Below are 14088 nucleotides of genomic sequence, written 5' to 3'. Positions count from 1 at the left end.
TGGAAGGGATGGGAGTGCATCAGGCCTAGCAGGGCAGAGGCTGCCAGGAGCAGAGTGGTGGTGGCGGCTGGTGGTGAAAGGTGCGGCAGCAGCAACTGCCTGGCAGGCTGCTGGCTTGGCTGGAAGCTGCTGGCCTTGTGCCTCCTCTCCACTTCCTAGGGTCTGGTGGTAGCACTGACTGCGCAGGCTATAAGCCAGGAGGAGAAGAACCACCTTGGGTAAGTAGAGAGGCAGGGAAGGGAGGGTGGGCCATACAGCAAAGTACAGCAACATCCATAATCCACAGGTGTCTGAGGAAGGAGGAGGAAGTTTGTGATCACCTCTTTCAGTCTCAAAGGTGCTGCAAGATCTCTTGCAGGCTCATTTTGCTTGCTTAGAGCTTGGCTTTGAATCCTATATTCACAAAACACTTATACCCTTATTGTGCATGTGTATATTGTGTGCTTTCAAGTCATTTTTGATGTATGGCAACCGTAAGGTGAAACTATCATGGAGTTTTCTTGGCAGGTTTTGCTGGGGGGTGTGTGTGCCAGGGCTGTCCTCTGAGGGTGAGAGGGTATGATGGGTGTGTGTGTGTTGTGTGCCTTCAAGTTGCTCCTGGCAACCTTTGGTTGAAACTATCATGAGGCAAGCTTCTCCAGAGGGGGATTTCCATTGCCATCCTCTGAGGCTGAGACAGTATGACTTGGATGTGTGGTGCCTTCAAGTAGTTTCTGACTTACAGCGACGCTAAGATGAAACTATCATGGAGTTTTCTTGGCAAGTTTAGTCAGGGGGAGGTTTGCTATTGTTAGCCTGAGTCTGAGAGATTGTGCCTTGGGCTTTTCCCCACCTCACTGCCTGGAAAGCAGAAGTCTCCCCCCTGGAAGTCCTCCCCCCAACACCAGGTGACACCTGGTGCAGGAATGCCACTGAGTTTGGGCACTCGGTCCCTAGTAGGTTTGCCATCACTGCCCTAAGCTGTTTAGAGCTTTAAAAAGTAAAACTAAGGCCTGTTACAGACAGCCAAAATAAAGCTGCTTCGAGTCACAGTGGAGGTATGGTGTTTCAATGATGCATGCGTCCTAAGAGTCCAGAAGTCGCACCAAAGCCACACTCCAGCCCTAACGACTGGAGCGTGGCTTTGGTGTGGCTTCTGGACTCTTAGGACGCATGCATCATTGAAACACCATACCTCCACTGTGACTTGAAGCAGCTTTATTTTGGCTGTCTGTAACAGGCCTAAGATCTTAATCTGAGGCTAGAAAGCATTTGACAGCCATTGCAGTGTGTTTACTGGAATGATGCAATCACAAAACAAATTACTTTGCAACCTCCTTGCAGATAAGACAATTCATGATATATTAAGGAGAGCTGGGTTAATATAGTAATCAGCAGCCCAACTTCCGCTCAGTATGAGCTATGGCCTTGAAAGCACATAGGAAGGTAATTTGAGTGTAAACTGAGATGTCTCGAGTTCACACTGCGTGTAAGCACGAACTTTTTTTTAGCCTTATCCCATCTAATATGGAGGTAACTGGTTTCCCAATACATGTGAAGAGCTCTGAATCCACTCCAACATTACAAAAATGCTAAGTTATTTGTACATTTGTCAGGGATATTTCACACATTTAATTGGATGGTGCTGATCTGACTTTAAGGTAAGGTGCAGAATTGTCAGTCAAAGCTATAATGACTCCTAATTTAAGTGTACTTGTATTACTTAACCCTTCTGTAATCTCAGTCGTATTTTCAAGCTGCCTCTGGGCTTATTTTAGCCCTTATAGCTCAAGGGATGTGTTTGGCATAGTGAGTGTCCTTTGTAACTTCCAAAACCCACTGTAAAAAGTTGCTACCTGTGTTCATCAGACAACATTGACCCAACCTTCCAAGAATCCCCTTGCTACCATGTGGCCTTATCTGCAAACCATGATGTGTGATTCCCTGATTGAGTGAAGAGTTGACTAACCCATTAGTTCTCAAATGGTGGGATGGGACTCCTGCGGGGGGTGAGAGTTCCTCAGGGGTGCATGAGACTTGGAGGCTCTGATGCTGCCACCTCCTCCTCTCAAATGTATTTTATGTGTAAAATTTATGAACGGGTTGAGTTAAATTTACTTAAATAAATCTGTTCTAATTCAGACAATGCTATTTCTTTTTAAAATGTTAAAATATAAATATACATGAATGTGTGAATGAAAATAAGCATATGAAATAAACAAATATTTTTATTCATATACTACAACACGTGGAGGTGGGTGGGATATTCACATGTAGATGTAAAAGGGCATCCCAAGAGTAGAAAGTTTAAGTATCACTGGACTAAGGGGAGATACAGACAGGCAGAAAGGGGCAGCCAGCCGCCGCTCCTTTCTTCCCTGGATGGAGGCTGCAGCAGACAAATGTCGCAGCCTCCAGCAGGCCTAAAGAATACCTGTTCCCAGTGGGTTCTTTTTATGCCGTGCACGGGGCACCATTGGCACGCTCACATACAATGATGGTGTCTGTGCAGCACGATGCTGTTTAGACATCATTGAGTGCCCCTTATAGACAGGCACGTGCAATGATGGTGCCCGTGTGCTGATAGTAGGGCTGGGCACGTGTGGACACCCAGCCCTACGTAGCCCTAATTTTGGCCCCAGGCCAGTGCAAAGCCCCAGTCTTTACCGGGCCTAAGTCATTAACTAAAAACAGAATGGAGTGCTGTGTATTAAAGTCTTTTGTATTGAAATTCCAAAAAAATGTTGAAGACAAGGAACTGAAGAGGACAGCGTATGCTTCCTAGTTTCAATCTGTACCATTACATGAATAATAGAGTTCTCACCGGAGCACTGCTGGACAAGCACACAGTGCAAGACTAGGTTACCCTGTTTTGCTTGGAATGAGGCAGTTCCAGAGCGTGGGATGTTATTTTAAACTATGATTTGTTATCATTATACTTCTAAAATACCTTGCAACAGTTGACTATCTAATTAGAGTTACATCTTTTTAAATAAAAAATAACCTTTCTGTTGTTCAAAGGGGATTAAAATAGTTATTTTTTTTTAAAAAAAAAAGAATGCCAGAAGGTGCTCTCCAGAGATACAGAACACACCTCTTTCTCTTTCTCTTGCCTTTCAACAGCTATGAGGCAACAGCATTTGAATCGTGATACTGCTTCATGTTTTTTTGAAGCAACATCATTGTACAGTTGGCCCTCCATATCCACAGATTCAACTATCCATGGTTTGAAAATATTCCAAAAATATATAAATTCCAAAAAACAAAGCTTGATTTTGCTATTTTATATGATGGACACCATTTTACTATGCCATTGTATGTAATGGGACTTGAGCATCCATAGATTTTAGTATTCACAGGGTGGCCTGGAACCAAGCCTCAACAGAATACCAAGGACCCACTATAACTACAGAAGTGATCAAAAGGTTAATGACACGTCATTAACTTAACATTATGGTGTAGTTGTACCTTAGTCACTGAGGAAAGGGATTCATTTTAAAAGGAATAGAGATTACTTTTAAGCTTTGTATGGTTCTACATTTATTTAAGTAATATATACCTGATTTTTCAACTGGAAATGCCCTGAGACCAATTTACAGACTAATAGAAGACAATCCTTGCCCTCAGGCTTATAATCTCCAAAGACAAAACCAAAGGAGAGAGGGGATGGAGATTGAAAACACCATCTAACCTAAAGCTTTTTACTCACAATTCACCCAAACCTTTATCTCAACAGCATTTAATTTTCATAGTCCATAGCTGAGGCATCTTTTTACCATGTCCTTTTTCTTCTTTCAGTTTGTAGTTCAGTTTGTCTGTTGCAACAGATAAAATAATTTATATTAGATCAGCTGAAGAAGTGGCTGTTGACAATGATTTTACTGCACAATTGATTAGAGCAACAAAATAGTAAGATCTCAACAAAGGATTAACTGGCCTTTCTCATCCAGTGGTTAAGATGCAAAGTTCTCTGTTTCATATAAAATTAACTTACATGTAGAACTAATTGTATATAAAACTAAGTAAGATAAACCAAGGAAGCAGATTTCTGCACATGAGATTTTAAATAGTACTGTGGTGATCAAAAGGGCATCGTTTCAGGATAATGGGTTAATCCCATGCTAGTAATTGTCATTGAATTTTCTCATCCACCCTCTCATAAATGCACACTTCTGTACCTCCCAAAAAGTACATCAAGTGGGTTTCCTACTCTCCAGAACTGGTTTTGAAGGTGCACAGTCATCTGTAGTGTTGGGGGGTTGTTATCCCTAGAATCTACCATTCTCCCATCATAGGGCCTGCAATGAGACAGTTCCATACCTTTTAAAGTAATCTGTAGCTTATATTCATTACTGAATGTAACAGCTCTATATCAGATGTTTTCCAGATGGATCACAAAACAAGTAGACCACGAAACTACTTTTTAAACCCCACAAAGAACCTTATTACAAGTAAAACTATTTTAAAAACAGAATTTAGGCTGAGTAGATGGGGCAGGAAAGCATGGGCTGCCTCCCTTTCCCTGTGCCTGCCTATCCCTATGCCCCAGACCCAATACTGCTGTGTACCACTTATCTTACTCCTCTGTTGCAGCTAATGAGAGGGCCCCCTTCACCACCTCTGACGTTGATGTTTATCACACTATGCTCTTAAAGAGCTACTATTCCAGTGTGACTCCTCTAGCAGCCTCCTGTTGCATGCTGGGATTGGCAGTTTTAAGGAGCTGAACTTCTCTGCCTGAGAATTCTAAATACCCCTCCTTAAAACTGCCAATCCCAGCATGCAACAGGAGGCAGCTAGAGGAGTCACACTGGAATAGTACCTCTTTAAGAGCATAGTGTGATAAACATCATTGAAACAGGGCGCTGGCCACATGGGTGCAGCCAGGCTCCCCGTTGCTTGTGGTACTCAGACAGCCTGGTCTTCATAGGGTTTGCCACAGGTTTGTTGAAACTGCAGCAAACGATGGGTCATAGTGACCTGCATTAAGGCACCTTTGCCTTGGGACTGGACCAGATCCACTGGATCCACATTTGGTCTGCCAGATCTGGGCTCAATCCCAGCCCAGAGCTAATGGCTTGCATTGTCCAAACAGGATGACACAATGCTGGGGAAAACATGGACCTTTTTGGTCTGTCGACAGCCCCTCAGAAATCCAGGCCTTCACTTGTTATCAAAAAGACAATTAAAATGGTGCTAGGAGACTACTCCTTAGCTGGGTTGCCACCACTCAAAGGCTCCCTCCCTACTAGTTGCTTGTCTCACCTCACTGAGGGATTGATTAGACAGTGAAAATAATCCTAGCAAAATGTAGGTTGAATCTGTGCAATTCACATGAATTTTGAGTGCATCCAATTAAGTTTAGGGAGAGTTGCCAACCCCCTCCCACCCAAAAACCTCAAGATAATCAGTCTTGGTTTTTTCCAAGTTTTCCTGAAAGATTGGTGTTGACAGCTGTGTGAATAACCAATGAGGATAGACCCAGGACAAACCAGGATAAAACTGCATGTCCTGAACATGTTTTGAATACATCTGCATCACCGACTCCATCTTTATTTGCAGTGGTGACACGCGTGAGCAACAGAATTCACAAAGATGAGCATAGGTGTGATTCTGATTAAAAAATAGTCATTCCCATTTGAAGTCAGTTTCGATCAGATTCTGATCTGATACAGTTCCTTAAAAGCAGGGCAAACGTAGGAAACCCGCTCTTATTTGACACTACTTTTTAAGAGGTTCTTTTGAGAAGAACTGAATCAGAAGCATGCTCAACAAGTGGAAGCAACCTTCGGATCAGAATTACATCTCACTGGAGGAGAGGGACTATGGCAGAGGGGTTGACAGAGGATGTCACCCATCTAGCCTTTGGCTGCTTGAAATCTGCCATTTTTGAGCGCTGCCCTTTGGCTACCGACACATGTGGTGGCTTTTTAATTTTCCGCCTTTACACTGATCAATTCTTTCTGAATCTGGCCATGATCCTTTCTCCACTATAAGAGGTTATCTCCCATCGTCCAGTTGAGACACCTAATCGAGCAAGGGCTTTCCTATAATGACCCTTACCGGCAGACCACAAGGCTAAAAAGTGATCAGAAACAGGGAAAGGATTTGGGCAGGGGGGCACCACAAAGGATCCTCTTGTGTCACCAAAATTAGGCATGTCTATGTCGCCAAAATGATGACTGGCCACATCACCAATGACGTGGCAATGAGATTAACTTGAATGGCATTTTTTAAAAAAAACAGAATGGATCGAGGGGCACAAATTCTAGTGAGGATAATAATTGTGTCTGAAACCCCCCCCCCCTTGAAAACAATAAGGATTTAAAAGAATCTGTTTTGTAGTGGGAATGACGTTCATATGAAATCGATTCATCGATCTGGTGCGAATGCAAATTGCTAACTGGGTTAAACATTAAGTCCTTAGAGAATTTTTTTGAAGTGTTAGGAATTTAATGGTCAGCCGAGTTGTGAGTGGCTTGTAGTTAACTGGAGTCTGAAGTAGGAGGTGAATAAGGAAAAGGAGAGAGAGGAGGTTAGAATTCAAGAGTTAGAAATTGATACAAAATTCATATTGACAAAGTAATATGCAGAGAGATATCATAGCCCCTTTGAGACTAATGGAAAGAAAGAAGATGATAGTATGAGCTGTCGTAGGCTGTCTCAATGGTGCTATAAGATGCCTTTACATACTTATTTTCCAGATTAGCATGACTACAGTTTTCAGTTGACAAAGTCATGAATGATCTTCAGGCCTGCTGTTATAAAGAGCCCTTTTAAATAAAGAATGTGTTGCTCATTACTCAACTTCTCCTTGTTTCATTTTGGGAAATGTCTGAGTCTCTAACAACCATGAAGCCTTAAAAATATGCATGCTTATCTTAGGTTTGGAGCTACCTAGAGTACCCTTTAGTGAAAGGATTGAGAAGGAATAAGATAGGTATCAGGAACCCAGCATTAAATAATAAGAGAAGTAGCTGGAAGGGGTTTTCCATCACAATGTTGTTTCTGGTAATCTGGTCCCAAACTCCTGTTATACAGCACACAACCAAGGACATGGAAAACTGCCCAGGCTAAGATTGGAACATCACTACACAGACTCTTTGTAAAAAGCCAGCTTATAATGTTGAGAGACAAGTGGAGGCTGTTTCGGGTTTGAAGGGCTGAAACATTAAAATAGTACATCAGATTTGCTGCAAGAGGACAGGATCAGTTAGCTTTAACTCCTAGTGATAACATGCCAGTTGTCTCATATTTTGTAATGTGAAGTGGCTCTGTTCTGAATGCTACCAGGAAAAGGTTATAAACAAAATTGCTCATTGTCTTATTTTTTAAAAATTTACATTAACCAAGAGAGGCTAAACAGAGAGTATTTCTCTCACTCACCCATTTTCCAGTAGCAAACTCTGCCCGGTGTAACTTGTATAGCTTAATATTTTTGGCATATAATTTTCTGCCTCTTTTCCCATCCATGTGAGTGGACTTCCATAGTCCAGCCCCAGGGAAAGTCTCTCTCCTTCCCTTCTGTGTCTGCTTCCTTCCTGTTTTATATCTGGTTGTGGCAGCCACTTCTGTCTTTGTCTTTGAGTGCATAGCATGTCTTCTCAAACAGCAAATGGCTTCTCCTTCTGTCCCTTTCTTTCTGTCTCTTCCCACTCCTAAAAGCATAATAAGAAATGCTGTTTTGCAGGAAGCTGCAGCTACGGAGGGTTATTCTTCGGAACTTTGGCTGTGTTTGTAATGTCTTGATGTTCTTTGTTAACAAGCACCCAAGCTTAAGGAAGTGTGGCTTCTAGATTCTAGATGATTTCCACTCCAGGTGCTTACGAATGCCATTCTTTTAATTTTCAGGTTGATAACTAAGGGCCTGAATAGACAGGCCAAAATAAAGCTGCTTCGGGCCACACCAAAGCCATACTCCAGTTCTAAGGACTGGAGCGCAGCTTTGGCACAGTTTTGAGCCTCTTTAGATGCATATGTCATTTAAACAGCATACCTCCAAAGTGGCCCAAAGCAGCTTTATTTTGGCCTGGCTGTTCAGGCACTAAGCTGCAGTGGAAGAGGTGTGTTAATAGCTCACAAAAAGAATGGATTGGCTGTCTCGCTCATTTAACTATCCAAGGCATCCATCTCATCAAAATCCCCTGTTAATGGCTTTTGATAACCCATTAACAGTACTTTCATGTTGATAGGCTTATCAGCATTTAGTATTTCTCCCAGTGACAGCTTCCCATCAACCCACTATGGAAAGGCTGCTGAAGATGTATTTCAAACAAACAGCAAGCAGTCGTCATAATTTCCAGAATAAAACAAAAAAATAGAGGAAGATTGATGTTTTTTGAGAGTGTATGTGGATATGTTTGAACTTTTTTCAGATTTCAAGTTTTGACTTTTAAGATCTGAATGTGACATTGAAAAGTTGTTACTTAAAATGTGAAAATGCTTATTGAAAAAATTCAGGTACTGGCTTCTCCTTGTGTTGTGGTTTATTTATTTATGGCAGTGTCAATACAGAAGCTTTTACTGTTAGCTATCATTGTCACAAACAATCAGATGCGAAATACCTTTACAAGCTGTAAGTGTAGTGCAGAAAGGGGACAAACAGAAGACAATCCCCGATCAAACAGTTTCTTAATGTAAAAGCAATTGTGTTTGGTGTCTTTGACACAATTCATCATTGGCTGCAATGCTGCAAATGACTGAACCTGTGGGACTGAAGTGTCAGGCTGAGCTTTTAACTTTCAGATAATATACAATGGCTCTGGGTGGTTGAGATGCTAAAACTGTTTTTGTTCTGTAGCTTTGGAACTAGAGCTGCCAAATGGGGATGAAAATAAATTCATTGGGTTCACATTTCTCAAGAAGATCAATTTCACTCCTCCTGAGACTGGCAAAGAACATTTTCCCTAGGAAATCTGTACCTTTGTAAGGTTGGCTATGAGTTTTCACAGGAAAAAAATGCAAAATTGTGTACATTTGGAAAATGGGTGTTCGGGAGATGTGCATAAACCTATTGTAGTCTGGGCATGAAGCAAGTGTGGCTTACAGCCTACAGATGCACCTCAAAAATGTTTTGGTAAAAAAATTACTAGTCACAACCTTGAAAACCTCCAGGGAGCACAATTGCTCATTTCCCTCTCTGGGCTATTTTAGATGAAAAATAGCTGTATTATTGTTGTTGTTGTTAATTGCTTCTGGATTATTGTTTTTAAGGTTGTCTGTGACATAAAACAGGAGTTGGGAGGCCAAATAGCTTTTAAGTGGCCAATTCTCTCCTTCTCCTAAGTTTTGAGAACACAAATTCTTCAGCATGAGATCAGGGCTTTGAAAAATGAACTGGTGTGGTCCACTGAGGTCTAGGGAAAGATGAAAGTGACCCCCACAACTGCCAAAACTGCAATTTTTAAATAATGCGGGCATCCGATATGGACAACAGTGCGATTACTGGAGAGCAGAGATAGAAAATCCACTCTGGGTTTTTTTTAACAGGATGAAAAGGTCCCACAAGCTAACACTGAAATGGGGTGGGATGAGAATGCTAGTGTGATTCTGAGAAATCAATAAAACAGGAGTAAGTGCTTTGAAACGTCTGCTGTTGAATATATTGCTATTTTTTTTCTTAAACTGCTTTCCTTATTTCAGATTCCTATAATAGTTTTCAAATGCTATGATATAAATTAATCGCAAAATTCACTGAATATCAGTCATTATGGCTGCATCTGCAGTGCGGTCTGACACTGCTTTAATTGCCATGGCTTAATGCTATGGAATGCTGGGATTTGTCATTCTGTGAGATATGTAGCCTTTTTTTTTTTTTTTTGCCAGAGAGCTCTACAAACTACAAATCTTATGATTTCATACCATGGAGCCATGCTAGTTAAAGCAGTGTCAAACTGCATTTTTACTGCAGTGCAGATGCGGCCTATGTAGCCAAAACAGCACCATGCACTCAGAAGTGAAAGGATTTGCAGGTTTAGGGAAATCCCAACATTTGCAAATTTGTGTGTGTACACATGTATGTGGATGCAAGCACACATCCAGATCTTCAGGAGAAAATACACAAACCAGGGGCTGAACATGTAAATGGCTACAGAACACTTCTGTCTTCTGAGGAAAAGTAATGTGAAAGGTATGGAACACGGAAACTGGATTGAATACTGTATAGGAATATTTCACACTGCAACATCTTGCAGCTCCCACTGATCAAACTCTAGCTACCATTGGCCTGTGATTCTCAAAGTTTTGAAATCAAATGCAGAACTCAGATATCTGGTAAAGTGTTGGACAGCAAGAGAAGACCCAGCACATGTGAACTGACAGAGGAGAATTTCGGGAAGAAAACAAGATTCAGCTCTAGCACCGGTTTTCCTGCATGTGTTTATTTTAAAGTCACGTTCGGAACAAATGGGGTAAAAGAGCCTTTTGGAACTTCTACTGAAATAGCTCCAATTCAATGTGCTTGAGCCGGTCTGTTACCAGTGCACTAAGCTAGGGCGCCTGTTGAGTGCTGAAGGAATACGTGGGACATGATTGAGGATGACGCACTGCCCTGTGCTAAACAGAGGAGCCATTCTTGAGGCCTTGGAGCACACCCTTGGCCCTGAGCGATAGGAATGTTTGCTTTTCTCTGCTTCTGTTGTACTGTGCCAGAACAGGCAGCACGTAGACAAGAAGACAGCAGATCCCAGATGGAGGGGGAGGGTGGGGCCAGACCTCACATTTCCACTGAGCAGCTCAAAGAGCATGGATGGTTTTGGAATGAAAGCAACAGACAGCCTGCTAAGCTGTTGGCAATGTCACTTGCTTTTAATAGGAGCTGATTTCCTTTGAGAAAGAAATTTAAAAGTTGGTCATAATTGGCAGTCCAGACCAATGGGAAATCTGCCAGGGGCAAGAAGGAGATCATCTGCAATCTAAGTCCTATATATGTTTACTTAAAACAAGACCTTGTGTGTTCCATTGGGTCTATTCCCTGGTCCAACCATGCCCTATGTCAGACAAAAACTCCTATCATATCCAGATAGAATCACCACTAGTTCTTATGGCTAGAGATGATAAAAGTTGGAATATAACAGATTTGAAGGATATTTAATGGAGGAAGACTGCTCTAATACTTTTCATTCTGATACATACAGTAGATGTTCTTTGCTATTGCCATTGTAATAAAAACTAGCTTCTCATATTTTATTTGAACAATATTGTATACATTCCTTAACATTTTTTAATAGTGCATACTGACTGATCAGACTTTCCAGCAAATCTCCAAGTTGGTTTTTATCATCTCTTTTCAAAATGTATATCACCGTAGTCTGCTTTTTCCCCCCTGCTCTTGTGCATGACACAAAGGTTGTTGTAAGTTGTTTCTAGATGCGTTATCTTGTGCAAAGATATACTTTCTGGTCAAGGTGTAAGATTTGTAAGCTTTCTTTCTATCCTTAGATGCAAGTTGGATTTGTTCACAATTTGTTGTGAATAATTAGTATAGACACTATTGGAGTTCATATCAATCTTTCCCCCCCGCAAAATAGACTATCATGCTGTATAAAGAGGACAGTGGGTTTAATTAGATTGAAAGTGCTAAAGCACTGAGATGAAGGAGAGGAAATTCAATAGATCCCCTCATGTTCTCCTAACTCTCCAGCAGCTCAAAAAATGGCATTCCCATTTTCCATAACCTTAGGATCCCCCACTCTCAACTAGTAATCATTCAAAATTACAAGAAATAAAAACACAAAGTTATCTCTATTCATTTCTTGACTTTTTAACCAATTTTCCTCCCAAAGGTCAGTAATGGTATCTGCTAGAGAGGGTGACAGTGGTGATTCCTCCCCTCCCCCATGAAAATGAAAAGTAATGAAAAGGCCCAAGACTGGAATGAGAAGGAACACAGGTATCTAAAACAAGCCCTATTCATGGCAAAGAGGATAGAAAATACATTTGTTAAAAAATAGACTTTCCCTTCTATTGTTATTGCAGCATATAGCCCAGCTTTCTGTGGGCAACAATTAAATGGAAGAGACAGTGACTCTGTTAAGATGATGCCAATAGGTTGGACATCTTTTCAAAGTGTTGTTTGCTGTTCTTCATTACATCAGTATAAAAAGCTACATCTTAAGTTGTGAAGTCGAAGGCTTTTATGGCTGGCATCCATAGGTTTTTTTTTGTGGGTTTTTAAGGCTATGTGGCCATGTTCTAGAAGAGTTTATTCCTGACGTTTCGCCAGCATCTGTGACTGGCATCTTTAGAGAATGACCCCCGCTTCTTAGTCATGCTCTAAATGGAGGACGTTTTGCAATTCCTCCTGGACAGAAGGTTGAAATGTAGGCCATGCTTGTTTGGAGGTTCTAGCAGGGGAGCGCAGCTATCGTATACCCTTGACCGAAGAATGGCACACTCCTTCTATCTGGGATGGTCGTCCTCTTCCATCGAGCGCGCAGCTTCGGGAGGGACGCACATGGAGCGGTGAGGGAGGAAGGGGACACCTGCCTAGCCAGCCAGATCAGCCGAATCAAATATAAGGGAAAATAAATTAATTGAGGGATATAAATTAAGAGGAGAAGAATATAAATCAAGGGCCTATGCCAACGATTTAGTTCTGACAATAGCAAACCTGTTAGATAACATTGAGCATATTACAAAGGTTCTAAAGAAATTTGGGAAGTGGCTGGATACCGAGTAAATGTAGAAAAAACTAGTGTTCTGACAATGAATTTGAATAAGGAAGAAAGAACGTTACTACAGGAGAAATCTGGCTTTAATTTGGTCAAATCTGTCAAATATTTAGGGATAAATTTGACGTCAAAGAATATAGACTTATTTAGTAACAATTATGAAAAAGTATAGAAAACTATTAAATCTGATTTGGAAAAATGGGCTAAGTTGAAAATTTCATGGATGGGCAAAATAGCAATTATTAAAATGGCAGTGTTACCCAAATTTATATTCCTCTTCCAAAATTTATCAATAATTTCTAATGACTTACCCTTCAAGAAATGGGAAACATATATTTCCAAATTTATATGGAACAATAAAAAAGTGAGAATTAGGAGTAAGGTGTTACAGGACTCGGTGGATAAAGGAGGGTTAGCTCTCCCGAACCTAAAATGGTATTACTATGCGTGTGTATTGGATTGGGTAGTGGATTAGCTTAAATTAAAAAATAAGAGAGCAATAAATTTAGAGAAAGTGGATTTAAAATTTGAATTCATGGTTACCTTTTCTATGATAAAATTAAGATAGACGGGAACTTTAACAATCATATTATAAGGAAAAATATGTGTAGAATTTGGAACAAATATAAGAAGAAACGGTGTATTCAACTACCACTATGGACTTCACCCAATGAAGCTCTCTTTAAAAGAGAGGAATTAAAGAAAAACCATTGGGTATTATATGAGGATATAACAAAATTGCAAAATGGAGTAAGAATCATGAAAACACAGGAGGATTTGAATAAAGAAGGGTATATGTGCAATTGGTTTACTTACAGACAATTCAAAGAAAGATTTGTTGAGGATAAGAAAACAATAGGGATAGGTCAGGTAGATCAAGATTTGGAAAAAAATATAAAAGACCCCAGACACCAAATTACGAAATTATACAGCTCAATTAGAAAATTAGAATTAGAGCAGGATACAATTAAAGAATTTATGATTAAATGGGCAAGGGATATAAAAGAACCGATCCAATTGGAACAGTGGGAAAAATTATGGAAGATAAAGATGAAATACACACCAAGTATAATGATAAGAGAGAATTTATATAAAGTAATGTATAGATGGTATATGACACCTTTTAAAATTGCCAAGATGTTTAAAAACAATAAGAATAAATGTTGGAAATGTAAGATAGAAGTGAGGACATATTTACATAGTTGGTGGTATTGTAAAAAGTTAGGATCATATTGGAAGGAAATACATAACGAAGTTAAAGAAATTTTTAAAACAAAAACTATACGAAAGGCTGAGCGTAGGATGTATCTCTTGAACATAACAGACACCAAGGATTTGGATAAAGGAAATGAGAAGTTACTCTTTTACTTGACTGCGGCAGCAAGAGTATTGGTGGCCAAATTTTGGAAATTAAAAGATATACCGACGATCGAGGAAT

Source organism: Sceloporus occidentalis, unplaced genomic scaffold (assembly GCF_023333645.1).
Source record: "Sceloporus occidentalis isolate IW3139 unplaced genomic scaffold, rSceOcc1.0.p SCAF_3, whole genome shotgun sequence".
NCBI classification, from domain to species: Eukaryota; Metazoa; Chordata; class Lepidosauria; order Squamata; family Phrynosomatidae; genus Sceloporus; species Sceloporus occidentalis.
The sequence above is the reverse complement of the archived record's forward strand: the minus strand, read 5'-3'. Positions refer to the sequence as shown.